At 42.7% G+C, this 18,107-nt stretch overlaps 1 protein-coding gene across 3 annotated transcripts in view; it reads right to left on the reverse strand.

The window, feature by feature from the left end:
- The window catches only part of ADGRF1 (adhesion G protein-coupled receptor F1), a 135,391-nt gene that overhangs the window by 102,103 nt on the left and 15,181 nt on the right, over nt 1-18,107 (reverse strand). Inside the window, exons 1-2 of one of the 3 annotated variants that reach the window (XM_082729720.1) lie at nt 9,355-9,374; nt 7,748-7,785 (exon numbers count right to left, since the gene is read on the reverse strand). The exons of 1 other annotated variant lie outside the window; for it this stretch is intronic. The gene's annotated coding sequence lies outside the window, so the exon portion shown is untranslated. Of the gene's footprint in view, nt 1-7,747; nt 7,786-9,354; nt 9,375-18,107 lie in introns of those variants that run through there. One more of the 3 variants, XM_082729721.1, reaches the window with a different exon arrangement.

An 18,107-nucleotide genomic window follows, 5' to 3' on the forward strand; every position in this document is an offset into this window, starting at 1 on the left:
TAAAATTAGATCATTCATGAAAACAATTTTGTCATGAAGTATGGGGAATATATGGCTATAGATTAATTCGGGTATTCTATTTTCATATATTCCTGTAGCTGAAAAAGCCTTGAGCTGAATATCTTCATTTGCCCATCCAGGTCCACTGTCTACCTTTTTTTCCATCCTTCTTTGCGCTCTGGAGGCTGGCCTCTGTGGTCGACCTCAGTGGACTTCTGGCTCTTGGACTTGGCTCAAACCAGCTGAATGCTTTTAGCAACTGAAGGTCACAGCTCCTGTCCAGAGACCCTCTCCACCCAACCCTCACTGCCTCCAAGTTTTTGCCTCCCTGTTCTTCCCACTTCTTCCCGGTTGGAGATGTTAATGATTGCCCCCTTGACCAGCCTCAGGGCTCCACGCCATCATTTGGGGTTTCCCAATAGCCTGACCACACATTTGTACATTATTTATCCAGCTGGATGTGTTTTTTGTTTCCTGCTAGAATGCTGACAGATACAAACACTAGGAGAATAATCAGCTTAGTGATTTCCAAACACAAATTTGGGCACCGTTCTGGACTGGCGATATCAGAGTCACTTAGGGAGCTTTTGAGAACATGGATTCCTGGACCTTGCACCTGGAGTATTAATTCAGAGGAGGCTGGGATAAAAACACACTGTATTTCTAGCAGCTCCCCTCCCAATCCTGCTGCATAGCCAGATCTGGGAAGAGTTCGCCCCTACAGTCCTCGGTGCAGCTGGACCCTTTCTCTTCATCAGTATTTTTTGTTTTTGCTTCACATTTCACTCTCTTTGATTTCATTTTGGTTCAAAACACAAAACCAAAAACCTACAACACCTACAGAAATTATGTGTATCCTCCAAAAAGGTGATCTCCACTAGGGTGAGAATTTTGGCCAATTTCTTTCAGGTCTAGAACCTGCCTGACACATAGTTGGCACTCAACAAATATTTGTTACATGACTGTTAAATAAATAATTAATTGAGAATATTTGCAGAACTCTGCAGGGCTTAGATTAGTTCAAGTTGATGACCTCAAGGCGGGACATGACCTAAGCTCCAAAAATTTGATGAAGAGCCCAACAAAAAGCAATCTTGATAAAGAAAGATGAACTTGTCATCAAAACTGAGTGCATGGCTACATATAGACATAGTTTCAAACTAGCGGCTTTTCTGGAATCTTCCCTCCTCTGTCCTTGGAAGTCTGGTGCACATTCCACTAGACTAGGTGGCTTATGTAAAAGCCAAAAAGCTACTGTCTATGTGGGGAGGGACTATTGAGGTGAAGCCAATTTTACTTTCTCCTACTCTACACTATTTGACACATTCAGAGGATTTGTGGTGCCTTTTTTAAGAGGTTGCTGTCATTTTCAAATTGAGTATTCAAAATAAATGAGCAGAATAAAAATCCAGAACCAGGTTCATCCTTCCTGTCCCTTACCTCGTTCGACCCAGTCCTCTACCTATTTCTAATTACCCAAGGAGGCTTGTCCCACCTCTTTTTTCCTGCCACTTTCCCTATCTTTTTTTGCATCGCTAACAGAAAAATCTCTTGGCTGACATTTTTCTGACAAGGCATATCAGCAAAATTGCTAGCTACTTGACCTCTTTTCATGCCAAGACTAAATTTGCTTGAATAAACTTGGTTGGAAAGCATTCTGGAGTAAGAAACACACTTCTCCAAGTCTTGAAATGGATTATACTGCTTATACCCTCTGTGAGCAGCATCTTTTCGAAAGGACGCACAGTCATTAGGATGAAAATCAATTACTGATTCCAAGATATTTAAAACCCATTGACAACCTAGGAGCCGAGAAGATGTACAGGGCGACTTGATCTTTTTATAACTGGCCCCAGCCTGATGCATTTGGCTGGTCTCTCGTTTGCTCTCGACAGCTCTTCTCTCACCTTCGTTGCTGGAGATGGCTTGCTGTCGTCAGGACTGCTGCTCCTAAGTTGAAGCTGCCAAAAAGGAACTCTCTGGGAGGATGAGGGGTCACTCGGGGCTTTTAGACAAATGTGTATTTCTGCTCTCAGTTATGCGGGAGCTGATCGAGGAGGAATCTTCACAATTTGAGAGACGTTGTGAAATGAGAAAGTTCTAGGAATTAGCAATAAACCGACAATTCATCAGACGTCTAAAAATATTTTTGAAGATTTGAAGCAAAGATTAAGAAATTGGTGCTATTTAACTTAGAAAATAAGTCTGATGAATGATTAGATCTTGCTTCTCAAACAGTTGTTACTTTTTGGAGCATATGCAACTCTAATTAGAGAAAAGGAGGCAGAATGGAGAAAGAAAGAAAATGAGTAGGAAAGATGCTTGAAATGTCCTTCTAAGGGGAGTTCCAGAATCAGCCTGGCTTGCAGTCCCTGCACCGAGCATAGCTTCCTAAATCTACATGGACCCAGTCTGAGGAACAAAGTGTGTGGGGCAAGAGGAGATGGGGACGGGCACTATGGCTTCTCCAATTTCTTTCTAACCTCAAATTTAGAAATATCATTTCCCCATGGTCCTCCTAAGACTTTATACCCATTTAAGGTATATCGTCCATGGGTTCAAAACTGTGCCTAATCTCTTTGATAGCTTGGTTTTTGTTGCAGTATTACAGAAAATAAAATAAAATAAAATTCCTCCATTCAGCTAAAAAAAATAAAAGAAAGAAAAAAAAAACAAACAGGAGAAGCAGAATTTAGGATTTTTAAAATATACTATTATTTCTGGTCTTTGGAAGTACATGTGTCCCAAAACATCCTAACTCAGCCCAGCACCAGTCTCTAGCAACATTTGAGATAGTCCTCTCATTATAAAATGGGGAAATCTGAAGTATTTGGTAGGAGACCATGTGGAAAACCAGAGGTTAGTGCTTACCCAGTATCTTCCTTAAGACACCAAATGCGTATGTTTACATATGAAGAAGCAACAGTGTTTGCCTTCCCCCTATGAAACATGGGTCTCTTATTCTCTGATTTCATGTTCCTATCTCAAGAACCAGAATTTAAGCAGTTGATCATGGAAAGACTGTCCCTTGGTCACCTGGAACTGGTCAAGTAAGGTATTAGCCATTCAAGAAAAAAAGTCCTGTAACCACCAGGAGGCCTGGCTTGCACTGTAAGGCCCTCCCTGAATTTAGTCACCACTCCACCCAGTTCTAGAGGAAGAGTCACCAAACAAATGATTCAAAACATTTTCATTCAAAAATAATAATAAAACTGACAATGCCTTCCTTTCATGCCACGGCAGGAAAACTTCCACAACCAAGGAAAGAGCCTGCTTGTTACCTTTGGCAAATGGGGCCCACTGCCATGGGAGAGGTTTGTCTCTGTGCCCCTTGTGGCTGAAAAGGGGGCAAATATATTCTTAGAGTAACTGTTTGGTTTAATTGACCAGCAGCCAACCTGGCCAAAACTTGCTTGCATTTAGCAATTTTTGTTGATTATAGTTCTCTGGGTAAACATCAGGGGACAGAGGACAATAGGGAAGGAAACCACCGGTGAGGCCAAAGAAGGCAAAACAGCATGAAGGGAATCCATGCACCTGTCCATTCTCACAAATCCACCCGTTTCAGACTGACCTGTCCATTTCAGGTAGATCCTGGGTCTGAGTTCCAGGGAGGACATACAAAGTATGGAACTTTGGAGCTTCAAGGAGCCTTGAGATCTTCTAGTCTACCTCTCTCATTCTGGAGATGAAGAAACAGACCCTGAGTCTGCAAAGTGGTTTGCTGAGTGTCTTAGAACCTGAGCACCCATGGAGGGCCTGGGCAGCACAGCCAGTTAAGCATCTGACTCTTGGTTTCAGCTCAAGTCATGATCACAGGGTCACGATCGCAGGGTTGTGATCAACTGATCTCAGTATCAGCCCCACATCAGGGTCTGTGCTCAGCCTGGAGTCTGCTCAAGACATTCTCTCTCTCTCTGCCCCTCCTTCCCCCTCTCAAGTGAAGAAAAAAAAAAAAAAAAATCTTAAAAAAAAAGAAAGAAAGAAACTGAGCACTCAGGTCTCCTAACCGTTAATCCAGTACAGTTTCCACGTATCTTCCAAGGAATTTTCCTGGCCTAGTGGCCCAAACTGCAGAGCACAGGCTTTAGGCTGGATCTGCTTGTGGAAAGGAGGGGAGCGTTGGAAAGCCAACTTTTAGAGGGACCCTCTAGGGAAGGAAGGCTCAGAGTCATTCTGTACCCATGGAAATCTCCAGTACCTCTGGAGGCCGTATTTTTCTCCTCTGAGAGGCCCAGCAGGATGCTGAAATATCTGTCAGGGGAAACTACATGGCTATGCATTTGATGGTTGTTCAAATTTCCAGTCCTCCCAGGACAACCCACCTGCCAGCCCTGAGATGCTGGTTTCCAACACTTTCTACAGGCCGTGGCTGCCTTTGAGAGAGCCAGTGCCTTAACGGTCACAGCCATCCTAGAGAAGAAGCCAAGACACCATTTAACTTTGTCCTCCAGACTTAGCTCCTGTGCTCTGGGGGGGGGCTGCGGGCGGGGGGTGGGGGGGGGTGGACAGGAGAGGATTAGCATACAAGGAGGGAGATGGAGGGGCTCCCTGCTGCCTTTTTTGGTTAATGTTGCTATTGCCTTTGGGCCAGGAACAGCTCAGAGTTTCAACTCCGCTCCATGGCACGCCTCCTCTCCAGATCGCCGGCCCCAGCTTGTCTCCAGCTGCAGTTCTGGGTCTCGGCGGGTCCGCTGAGGGTCTCTGTTGGAGGCCCTCTACCCCTCACTCCCACCAAACCTGACCCTGAGCTTTCTCTCACCCATGAAAGATGGTCATCTCTGTTTCTGCTAAACACACTACCAGCCTCCCAGTTATACCCCTGAGTTTCTTTGGATCCATTCGCCCTTTCCCATTCCCAGCTGGCATATCAATTGGCCCCCAAGTCTTAGCAAGGCTCCCTGTGTCTTTGGAAAGGCTTTCTTGTATTGCCCTAACTTAGGCTTGCAGCACTAGAAGGACAAGTCACCACCTCCTTGTGCTCTGTGCTGCGTGCTCATTGCACATAAAAAATGAATCTCTGTTTGTTGAAGCCACCCAATCCGTGGTGTTTTGTTACAGAAACCCTAGTGAATTCATACCCTGCCTGTCCCTCCTGACACAGCTAGCTCTAGGGTGTACAGTGGCAATGGGGGCTTCCTGGCCTTGGCACTGGCTGAGGTTTTGGCACCCAACCCCCTTTGTCTGATTTGGTCAATTCCTAGTCCTCCCGGATTTAGCTTAATTCTTCCTTCTTCTGTGACAGTTGCATGAGGTTTCTCATCCCAAGCCCAAACTGATGTCTTCCACCTTGGTCCTGACCAAGCAGGACTCACACGTTCCTCTCCCAGCCCACAGCACACGGAGCCTCAACCACCTGCTAGCTCTCCATTTGCTTTTAGATTGCTGTTCTCAATTTTTGCTTCATACTACAGTCACTTAGAATGATTCTTAAAAATACTGGTCAGTCAGAGGTCCCTTGGTGGCTTAGTTGTTAAGCGTCTGCCTTCAGCTCAGGTCATGATCTCAGGGTCCTGGGGTCAAGCCCCACATCGGGCTCCCTGCTCAGCGGGGAGTCTCCTTCTCCCTCTCCCCCTCCCCTTGCTTGTGTGCTCCTCTCGCTCTTTCTCTGTCAAATAAACTCCTTAAAAAAAAATACTGGTCAGAAAGATAAAACCCTATGATTTCACCTACATGTGGAATTTAAGAAACAAAATAAGCAAAGAGAAATGAGAGAGAGAGAGAGAGACCAAGAAATGGACTTTTAACTATAGAGAATAAACTGATGGTTACCAGAGGAAGGTAGATGGGGGTGGGTGGAAGAAACGGGGGAAACCGATGATGGGGATTAAGAAGTGCACTTGCGATGAGCACTGGGTGTTGTATGGAAGTGTAGAATCACTATATTGTCCACTGAAACGAATATCACACTGTCTGTTAACTATATTCAAATTCAAATTAAAAACTTACTAAAAGAATACAGACACTCTAACTCTACCCCAGAGATTCTGATCAAGGGACCTGGGGTACGGCTCTGATGTCAGTGTTTTTCAAAAGGCCCCAGGTGATACTAACGTGTTGCTGGGGTGCTACCCGCTGTAGCGGGCTGTGCTCCTGGCAGGTAGGCTGTCCGCCTTCTTTGATTTGCGGTCACCCTGAACAGCGGCTTGACTCGAGTGAGCACTTTTAAATGTTCCTTGAACTGGATGAAGGACCCCAGACCCTCTTTCTGTCCTCTCCTTTACTCCTCATTTCTCTGCATTTAACATCTTCACCCTTCCTCAAAAGTAACCCCTGCAAACCAAAAACACAATCCCGTACATGAAACAAGCCCTCTATAAAAGGTCAGTTTGAGATTTAGAGAATCAGACCCTCTGAAATCAGCACAGGCGGTGGGGTGAGGGGTACACACACACATATGATGACAGTATTTTAAAATAAGGTAAAGCAAAAGTGCAGAGACAGCTCGTATTCAATATCCATTTCCCCACCTTCTAATATTTAAAGCAAACTCTTTTCTCCTTCTGAACACAGAACGTGGGAAACCGCCTCATCACCCCACCACTTGCACTCCCACTCCCTGTCCTTTCCCTGGAGGGATTTCGGGAAGGAAATGCAATGCTATATTTATGCTTTTCTAATGCCCTTAACCAATCATCCCTCAGTGACAGTGGACTATGGGAAGATTGCGGAGCCCCTGTTTCCCAGCTAACGCCCCCCAGTTAGCTCTCAAATGCTCCCTGTCCTCATGAGTCTCACTCCCCTCCTTCTCCCTCTAAAACTCTAAGAGGAAAATGACTGATAAAGAGCTATTTGATTTCACTTCTTCTGGAGATGAATCTTTTACGTATTCCTTATACAAAGTTTAGAAATATGAAAAGAAAAACCCAATAAAAAATAAAAATGATTGGCAATCCTACTAAGAAGAGCTAAAAACTGTTCAGACTTTGGTATGTTTTTTTGTTTGTTTGTTTGTTTGTTTTTTAAGATTTTATTTATTTATTTGACAGAGAGAATCACAAGTAGACGGAGAGGCAGGCAGAGAGAGAGGAAGGGAAGCAGGCTCCCTGCTGAGCAGAGAGCCCGATGTGATGCGGGGCTCGATCCCAGGACCCTGGGATCATGACCTGAGCCGAAGGCAGCGGCTTAACCCACTGAGCCACCCAGGCACCCAACTTTGGTATGTTTTGTCATATATTATATATCTACGTAAGGGGACTGTTTCCATAAATAGAGATACAATGTATTGTGAGTAGGTGAGAGAAAGAGGAGGGAGGTGGAGAGAGGGAGGAGGGGGAAAGAAGGAAGAAGGCTGGGAGGGAGAGAGAAAGGAGGGAGTAAGGGAGGGAGGAGGGAAGGAAAGGGGAGGAGGAGGAAGGGAGAGAATAGCTATTGACTGTCTTATGGTGAGGAGATCAGTGTTCACACTGTATTAACTTGTTTCTTTATATATTCAGAATACTGAGACTCAGTCCTACAATGCATGAGGCTGAGGATGTTCCTGAAGATTCCAAAGAAGAGAAGGAAGAGAGTCCTTCCTCATCTTGCTCGCCCACAGGTCTCACCATCTTTATCCGACTCAGTGGGGATAAAAGTGTCTCCACTCTTCAGCCTCCCTCTCAACACTCTGCCCAACTTCACATCCCTTGGCACCAGGCCCTCCACACCCAGATCTTGATCCTAGAGTCTCCATGTTTCCTTCCTGAGGCAGAGCAATTTAGCAATATTGCTTAACTTTCATTCATTCAGAGGGGCTAGGCAGGCTTACCTCAGAATCTGAGACTGAGGTCCTTGTCTGGACAGAGTCTGTAGGAGGAGGAAACAGGTTCTGTTCAGTCAGAGCAGGAATCAACTTCCCCCAACAGCATCTCACCCTACAAACCCATAACCATAGAAACACCCCTTATAGGCTTTCTGTGACCATCAAAAGGGGTTGAATGATCCTAGCACGAACTGAAGAACCTTTCAAAAGAGACAGCAAAAAGAAGTTTTGCAAATCACAAAGCTTTCCATGAGGGATTTGTTCTTGGAAAATAATGTAGTATGGTCACAACAGGCTTTGTCTCTGGAACCCAGATAGGCATGGGATTGAGTTCTAGCTGAGTCACCAGGGACAAGTTACCTTTGGAAACCTCAGCTTATCATCTGAAAAATAAGAATAATAGTAGCCTCCTCAGAACATTATGACGAGAAGTAGATTAGATAATGTGTGAAAAATATTCAGCACAACATCCAATGCATGAGCAGCCCTCAAGAAATGCTAGCTGTTATGAGGTCGGTCCTCTGGCTGATTCGTGCACTGGGCATGTTGTTATTATAATTTCCTAAGAAGTTTTTTTAAGCATCATTATTAGCGGCCCTGGAAATTTTTAGGCATTTAATAAATGGTAGCAACAAAGATCTAGTTTGGGGATTACTTTGGCTCATGGAGCACTTTTGAAACTTGTTTGGTTAAGTCTATGTGAAGAAATACATTTTATAGAGAAACCCATGACATACACTTGTGCATGTATTTGTATGTTTATAACTGGTCGTGGGGGGAGAAGTCCATGAAGTAATACTCAACCTTCTGAGCTGACACTTTGATATTTTCTGCTGCATTTAAAAAATGGTAGACATAATCAACTTAATTAAATTTTGCAACCTACTAAAAAGTTGAGACCTACAGTTTGAAATCCATGCACCATGGGACCATGAAATGGAATATCCTGAGGAATAGATGTCTCTTATCTCCAGCACAATCATTCTTTACAATTTTGAGACCTATAACATTTTCCCTTATTATTTGTTCTATGTTTCTATTTTTTGCATCCTTAATATACCTTCAGAAGTCAAAATAAAATTGAATGCTTTCTTAGAATTATGCACAACTTTCTATCATAGTGGTAGAAACAAAAGATTGTTTTTTAGGTGTAACTGAATTTCTATTTGCAGAAAACTTAAGAAACTGACTATTCTATCTTTCACGGGAAATTTCTTAACACAAATCGTAGAAGATAATCGGATGCCAAAATTGTCTGTCTAAAAATATCTACACCAGGATGTAAAAGAAGAGACATTGAGGAAAATATGTAAGAAAAAAGCGGCTGGTCCTCCTAGTTCCTATCCCTCCACTGCCCCATACCATAATGTTAATGACAATTGCTAAAGGGCTAGATACTAAAGACTTATCATCAAGTAGATTAAGATGTTCTGTCCTCTTCTCCTTCTAACTGTACTCTTTCAAACTTTCTAAATTATGATTCTATCTGTCACTGACGGAAGCATGATCGGTATCTACTGGTTTTGCCTAGGTGACTTGATCAGAACTGTCAGACCGAGAAGATCCTAGGCAGAGACTCCAAGACTGATGTACCCTCCAGCTCTGGACTCTACCTGCATTCCAGAACAACGCTTGTGTTTTCAGCACCTTCAACTGCCCACAGTCCCGAGCCAGATGAGACCAGCTTGCAGAATTCCAAATTCCAAGACCTCATTTTCTTTCTATTTCACACACATGTTCTAACCTTAGTCCTATAACCTATTGACCTTCACCCCCACTGGAATTTCTAAACAAGCTATACAGCTCAGCCAGGTTAGAGAAACTACTTGAGTTTCAAGTAAAGTTTCAAGTTTTGACATCCAAAAAAGTCTCAAAATATTAGTAGTATGGTGTTGACTCCCTCCCTTTCTTTTCTTTTCTTTTCTTTTCTTTTCTTTTCTTTTCTTTTCTTTTCTTTACTTTACTTTTCTTTCTTTTTCTTTCTTTCTTTCTTTCCTTCCTTCCTTCCTTCCTTTCTTTTCTTTCTTTCTTCCTTGTAATTTGGTAAATTTCTTCCCTTTCCTTCAACAGATTATGAGGTGAAGGATATAAAAGATTACTAAAGAAAAAATTATACTCTTCTCCCTCTTAAAATGTTCAGGAGCTTGTGTAGGAGAATTCGTCATAGTTAGAGTGTTCATAGCTCAGTATCAAAGGCAAGGTCAGGAGAACAGGACAATTTTATGTAGAGTAATTATTAAAGGGAAGATGATCTGAACCCAGGTCATCTTCCCTTTGTTATTTTGTGGCTGTGTGACTCTAGAAAGATCTCTTGCCCTGCCTAAGTCTCAGTTTTTGTTATCAGGAAAATGAGACGAATAATAGATGTAACACTCACTGGACGTAGGCAAGTACACAATAAGTAGTAGTGTTGTTATTGCTATAAAAGTTCTCCTCCACCAGAGCCCTTACAGAAAAAAAAATTTGAAGGTGATAGAAATGCTTTTTATCTTGGTTGTGGTGATGGTTTCATAGATGTGTGTTTATGTTGAAATCCATAAAACTGGATACATCAAATATACACAGTTGGTAAAATATCAATTATATTTCAATAAAGCTGCTAAAAAAAAGTTGGACTGGCATCCATAGAAATATGAAGGAGGCACCAATAGTATCTGTCTCCATTAGAAATTAAATAACACTATTAATAAATGTTTAAAAAGAATTTCTAATTAAACAGTTTCTATGGCAAAAAAACAAAAACAAAAACAAAACCCAAAAAGCTAAACAAAGAAGCAAAAAAATCTCATAAAATCCAGAACCTATAATCTTGGATAGAAAGAAGACTCCAGCAGCATAACAGAGGCAAAACTTCATTTCTAGTCCCACCAAGAATTTCCCACCAGTGAGCAATTAGTCCTGTGTCCAGAAGCTATCGGAAAGACCTCCAAGACGATGTGACCAACGAATATTCCCTAAAGGATCTTCTAAACCTTCAGATGTGACTAGCCTCTGCTCCAGAAAGACTCCACAGAGCCAAGGGGTCCTTGGAGTTCACCAGCTCTTCCGGACAATCCCTGAAAAGCACACTGTCCACACTGGAGTGAGGTTGAGTGAAAGAGCTCTCCCGAAGTTTCCCCTCATTGGTTTGGGAGATATTCCCACAATACGGTTATTAGAAGCAGATAATCTGAGGCAGGATGAGGAGGACAGGCTACAGCTTGTGTTTCATAACATTACCCAGATTTCCCCAGACTCCACAACTTTGACCTTACGTCCTAGAAACACAAGCTGAGAGAACAGGGGGTCACATGTGTCCCCAGCTCCCAGGGTTTCCTGCCAGGCTTCCTATGGGCTGGGAACTCTTTGCAGGCCTGTAGGGAGGTCTGAAGGCTGGCTCCAAGTTCACCAGGTCTCTTGAGAAGACTCTTGGCTGGGATGCTCAAGATAGACCATCTATAATGGGGAGGGGAGAGACCTTTGGATGTCCCTGAGGCCAGATCCCTACTATTTTAAATGCACTGTAGCTCAGCCTTTAAAGAGAAGAATGAAGTAAATGTTGACCTCTGGATACTCTCTCAACCCACAGGATTAGTCTAGGAAAATTTTTCACAATATAGATGTTAGAAACTGATTGTTTAAGCCTTGATCTGAAGAAATGACCTGCACACACATGTCATAACATTCCTCTGCATTTCTTAACCTCCAACATTTGAGCCCTCAGCCCTGAAGACCCAGGAGGCTGAGAACAGCAAAACAAGACATTCTGCCCCATGCTGAATTCCCATCTACAGGAATTTCCTGTCAGATCTGTAGTTTTTCTCCATGACACGGCTTCACAAGGGACAGTCATATCTCTCAGGCTAAGAAGGACTCTAGGGATGATTTGTTGCCTCTTAGGACCTACACTCAAACTGTGAGACACCCTCATGGCTTTATGATATTGACTTGCCTTAAACATCTTCCAGACCCTTTGCAGAATGACGCTTTCATATATAACAGGGCTGGATATTCTGATGCAGAATCAGAAAGGAGGAGTTGCTTCCCACTTTTGCCCCAGCCCCACTCCCATGTGCAGAAGCTCTGACTGGCACTTAAGAGGCAACTCTGATAATACACACACCATTGCTATGGGTTTCTGGTCAATGTCCCTGGGTTGGACCAGGCCACTGTGTGATGGACAAAATCTGGTTGCATCTCAGAACTTGGAGCTTCATGAAATCTCAGGAATGAGGGAGAAGATGAGTTAAAGGTGACTATGGTTTGGAGCTCGGGTGACTGAGGCATGGTCTCTGATAGAAGCAGCAAGTCAAGAAACCCAAGAATGTTGAGGGTGTGGAGATGACAAGAGAGCAGATTTGTGCTTTTCTCCAGCATGGAGTCATTTTAGAGGGCATTTTGACTTTCATTCTGAATCTAGAAAGGATGAACCTCATTAGGCAAAGAAAACTATTTATGAAGGCTTGAGGTGGGAGGGATTGCTCTGCCATGGAAGTGACTATTGTCACAGGAAGTAGTTAGAATGAGGAGATACTGCAAGATAACACTCAATCTTACTTGACATTTATACATATAATAAAATAAAAACCTTTCATTTCCACTATAACATCCAAGAAAAAGGGAGATTGTAGGGAGATTATGGGGAAGCTGAGTATTCCGAAGTCAACCCTGAATACTCAGCCAATGTCAGTATTCTAGAATAGTTCTCATCTCCCAAAAGCCTATTTTATTTTTTTAGCAGAACAGCTCCAGTTCCAACAAATATTCTTCATACATGATTGTTTCCAGAACCCTCAACACTCACTCTCCTCTGAATACATTTTAGTTTGTCAATGTGCCTCTGAAACATATAGCATCTAGAATTTTAGAAAAGTCTCTAAATGCAATATGATCTAGGAAAATTAAGAGACCTATCTTGTGCTCACCAGTTTCCCCTTAATATCTGTTACTAAACTGGAATACAAAAAAAAAAAAAATTCAACCTGAGGCTCTCATTTGAGTTCATGATATAATGACTTTCTAGTTCTAGATCAAAGATTGCATCCAAGGAGAGTTGAGAATCCATAAAATGATGTTGACAATGGATGGAAGAGGTCACCACTCAAACCTCAGCAGTGTGGTGACATCACAATCACTAAATGACATTCCTAGACATTTTATGGTTGCATAGGCACATGAATCACCCTAGAGCATGACATAAATAGAGTAATAAAAAGAAGCCATTTAAAATATCATTTCCTTCTTAAAATAATGTTTCCCATTTAGCTCAAGTTAAATAATTTATTCAAGGTCACACAGGGAGCCAGTGACCAAGATAAGATTCCAATCTTATCCTATTCAAGCAGGTGTCTCTTCAGCCTACTTGTTTCATGGCTACATTACACTTCACAGTAGATTAGGGTCTTAGGGGTAAAGCCCCTGAAGAATACTGCAAATAGTAGATGTTTCAAAAGAAAGTACAAGTTTAATCAAAGTACAATAAACTCTCAGCCACCTTAGAAAGAACACCAAAGTACCCTCTGCACCAGGTGACCCAGTCCACGACTCCCAGCTGATCGTCTCAGGGGGGCACCTGGACGTAGGGCAGCAGACCTATATTGTCTCCAGTGAATATGCCATGACTGGCACAAAGCTATGACCAAATAGGGCTCTTCTCTTAGACACATGAGCTTGAAAACATCGAAAGAATGTGCAGTTATCCACAGGAGCTTAAGCTAAAATGTCTTGAGTTTGAGAGGGAGGATAGAGAAGGCATGAGTGAGTTTGAAACTGAGAGAGCAGAAGTGTGAGTAAGGAGGAAAAAGAATGGTGATGGGTAGGTGTCATGGGAAAGAAAAGATGGAGCCCATGAAATTGAGCCAGGGAGAGTTACACAGGTCAAGTTCAGGCCACTTGTAGCTATAAACTAAAGCTGCCTTTTCTGAGATAACCCGAGGAAGTCTTTATTCTCCACAACCACACAGCTGAGAGGGAGAAAGAGAGAAGGGTAAGGGAAGTGGAGGGGGGGGGGTAACTGGGTGAGGGGCATTAAGGAGGCACTGGGTGTGGGTACAACTGATGAATCACTAAAGTCTACCCCTGAAACTAATAATACACTATATGTTAGCTAACTTGAATTTAAATTAAAAAAAAAAAAAAAGACTTGGGGGGGTGGGGTGGAAGACATTATTTACCTAGGACAATGGTTCTCATAGTGTGTTCTAGGAATTCCTAGGGAGTCTTAAGACTTTTTCAGAATGTCTTGGAGGTCAAAACTACTTTAAGGAGAGAAGAGGAAGAAGAGGAAAAGGAAGAAGAAGAGGAACCAGAGAGAAGGGAAGAGAAGAAGACATCCTTTTCTCTTTCCACTCACATTTCACACATAGGTACAGAGTATGAAAAGCTTACTGATACATTTTGAAAGTTCACATTACATCTCTTCTTTAAGAATCAAACACCTCTGGGGGTGCCTGGGTGACTCAGTGGTTTAAGCCTCTACCTTTGGCTCAAGTCATGGTCTCAGGGTCCCAGGATCAAGCCCCGCATCAGGCTCTCTGCTCAGCGGGGAGTATGCTTCCCCCCTCTCTCTACCTGCCTCTCTGCCTACTCATGCTCTCTCTCTCTGTCTCTCTGTCAAATAAATAAATAAGCAAATATTAAAAAAAAAAAGAATCAAACACCTGTTAAATTTTAGTATATTATTAAAGAAGAATAGCCACAATTTCCTGAAAGGTTATTAAAATATTCCCCTTTTCCAACTAATATAAGTATGACAAGTGAGATTCTCAACTAAAATGATACATCACAACAGAAAGAATGAAGAAATTCAGCCATTTACTAAAACACCAAACATTTGCAAAAATGTAAAACAATAGCATTCTTCTTTATGTTTGTTTTTTTTTAAATCTAGGCATCTTTCATTAGAAAAGATGTTATGGTATCAAGAAATAAATTTTTAATACATACATGAATTAATACATATGTATGTTTAAGTGTTTCCAGCTTTTTTTTTTTTAAAGATTTTATTTATTTGTTAGAGAGAGACAGAGACAGAGCGTAAGCACAGGCAGAGTGGCAGGCTAGAAGCAGAGGAAGAAGCAGGCTCCCTGCCGAGCCAGGAGCCTGATGTGGGACTCGATCCCAGGACGCTGGGATCATGACCTGAGCCGAAGGCAGCTACTTAACCAACTGAGCCACCCAGGCCTCCCAAGTGTTTCCAGCTTTAATATCCAATAAGCGCTATATGAATCAGACAGCCCATTTAAACAAAAGCTCTTGGAGATTCTCAGTAATTTCTTTAGAGTGTATAGGGGTCTCGAAACTTAAAAGTTTAAAAATTACTGTTCTAAGTGATTTTAACGCCCCTTCATTGTTTTGCTTTTCATCCAACGGGCAGGACACGCTGGCCTCCAACATCTCCCCCCACATCACACCGCTCCCCACCCCATCCAATTGCTTTCCCAGCACCACAAGCCACTGTGCTCTCAAGTCCTCTTGAGAAGATGGGAAGCAAAAGTGAGTATGCCTGGGACTCTGCGAGGCCTCTCTGCACCACCTAACCTGCAGGCACTGTTTTTAATTCACCCTTTAATTATAACCTTAAGTGATAACTCTCCAGCTGTTTTCATTTAGCAAAAGCCTGTTAACAAATTCAAATGAACTCCCTTCCTAAGTATTATTCACGGAGTTGGCTTCATATTGAAATATCCTCCCTTCTGGGAAATTATTTATTTCTCTTCAGAGTTATGCTGATGTCACTTTACACCCTCTGTGGGGACACAAAATGCTAGATGGCCTTGATTGGGTCTTGCTGTGGCCAGGGACAGTCTTAAGGACTCTACATGCGTGACTTACTTGACTTTTATGGGTAAGCCTCTTGGGGTGTCTGAAAGTGTTCAGTAAGCAGGACCTGCTCAGGAAATGAGGATTGTTGTTAAAGCCTCTCAACTGCCTTGTGAGTTACCTATTGTTATCATACTCGCTTTCAGATGACAAAACAGACCTGAAGCAATTCCTCCAAGGTCACCCAAGGGCATTGCCAGACTTCAGAGCCCATGTACTTAATAACTTTACGTATGACTTTCATTTGCTAGAAATTTACAAAAGTTTCAGAAGTTTTATTTCAGATTTTTCATGGTCTCTAAAATTGGAGAAATAATCTTCTCCCATGTAAATTACTTTGTATGGTTTTCAGAAATGATTATAAATATCATCACTTAATTCTATCCTTATCACTATTGTAAAAAAAGGAGTAATGAGTTGATAATAACCTAATGCTGGAAGTGATAATGGGTTATTTGCCCATATCTTTTCTTTTTTTTATTTTTTTATTAACATTTAATGTATTATTTGTTTCAGGGGTACAGGTCTGTGATTCATCAGTATTACACAATTCACAGCACTCACCATAGCACATACCCTTCCCAATGTCCATCAGCCAGTCACCCCATCCCTCCTCCCCAACCCTCAGTTTGTTTCCTGAGATTAAGAGTCTCTTATGGTTTATCTCATTTCATTTTTCTCTCCCTTCCCTGTGATCCTCCATCCTGTTTCTCAAATTCATCATATCAGTGAGATCATATGATAATTATCTGTCTCTGGTTGACTTATTTTGCTTAACATAATACCCTCTAGTTCCATCCACCCAGTTGCCCATATCTACTCTTTCAAAAGGTGAGGCGCATACCAGCAGGCCAGATGGGATGTTGTATGCAAGTCCTGGGCAGAGACTGAACAATGACATCGACACAGTGCCAGCGGGAAGGTTTAGGCAAATATGATGGAGACCAGGCCATACCTGCCCAGAGTGTTCAGAACGGTCCCCTAGCCATGACGTGCCCCACCCCCCATGCCCTAAAGAACCTCGGGTTCATAGGCAAGTGGACCATGTGCTTCACTCAAGATTCCCTTTAGCAGAGTGAGCAGAACACAGTGAAATTCTATGCAAAAAGGCCGATAGCCAAGCCCTGGGCCTAGAAGACAATGACCTTCACTCTCCAGATGTTCTGTTGGGAGTCACAGGTGAAAGCAAGTCCTCAGCAGACACGGCCCTGTTGTCCTCCCCAAGGCCGCGCAGTGAGGAGCTGTGGGTTTCGCTGTATGGGTGACAAATATTTTGAAGCCCATTGGACATACTTTTATGCAGAATGTGGACGACACCCTACCCCCACCCATGGACTAGGATAAGAAAAGGCTTCGTAAGTCCTTGCACTTTAGAAAGCATTCCTTCCTTTCACCGTGATGATCATTCTGTGAACCAGGCAGGAATGTTTCTGGAAGGAGGTCCTGGGACAAAGCTAGGCTGTCTCCTCTGATTGTCATCTTGATTTCATCAGACTTGCAAACAAAAAGACAGAGGAAAGGAAAAGTAAGAAAGAAATTTCAAGGGGAAACCCTGGTAAGCCATCTACCTTCCACCACCATCCCCAATCTCTTGATGGAGAGGCTGATCGTATCACGCTTCGTTTTTTCCCCTGTGTTAGACCCCAGATATTCAAAAAAAAAGCTGAGTCATTACAGCCACAAAGCACCCAAATTGCTTGGGGCGTTCCTTCATAGACCCCACACCGCCATAGACAGCAAAAGCGTTCAGAGATGATCTCTTCTCTCTGTGTTTAGTATCTGTGAGGCCAAAGGGTACACATCTGCCCCTGCCATGCCAACCACTCCAGCAGACAGTGAAAAAAAAAAAAAATTCGAACAGCCAAAGCCCTGTTTTGGGGACCGGGGAATGAGCCAGGGAAAAACTGCTCCGTGAACCCCACCAATATTTAAACAGAAGGTGAGGGCACATCAAAGGAGCATCGGAGATCAATTGTTTACAAAGAAGTTACTGATTTTTGATTTCATACCACAAAAAGCAGCAGTGTGATTTGCAACAGGCCAAGCAACACTGAAATGTACAACTGTGAGGCCAAAATTCTTCACCCCCACCTCCTTTGCCAGCCCTCCAGGTAACTATTATTAACAGTTTGGTATATATTCTATCTATCAGCAATAATACATCCAGAATCTGACCAATGACCCCCTCCACCATGACCACCCAGGTCTGAGAAGCCTCATGCCTGGCCTGGATTCTCCTATTGCTCTCTTAAGTGGTCTTCCTGTTCTTTTTAGGAGATGAAAGAAAGAAAGAAAGAAAGAAAGAAAGAAAGAAAGAAAGAAAGAAAGAAAGAAAGAAAGAAAGAAAGAAAGAAAAGAAAAAAAAAGAAAAGAAAAAAAAGATGCCGGTTCCTTCTCTGCCTAAGTTCTCTAAACAGTTCCTTTTTTTAAAAAGATTTTATTTATTTATTTGACAAAGCAAGACACAGCAAGAGAGGGAACACAAACAGGGGGACTGGGAGAGGGAGAAGCAAGCTTCTTGCTGAGCGGAGAGCCCAGTGTGAGGCTCGATCCCAGGACTCTGGGA

The sequence above is a fragment of the Mustela nivalis genome (assembly GCF_964662115.1).
Source record: "Mustela nivalis genome assembly, chromosome: 5".
Lineage (NCBI taxonomy): Eukaryota > Metazoa > Chordata > Mammalia > Carnivora > Mustelidae > Mustela > Mustela nivalis.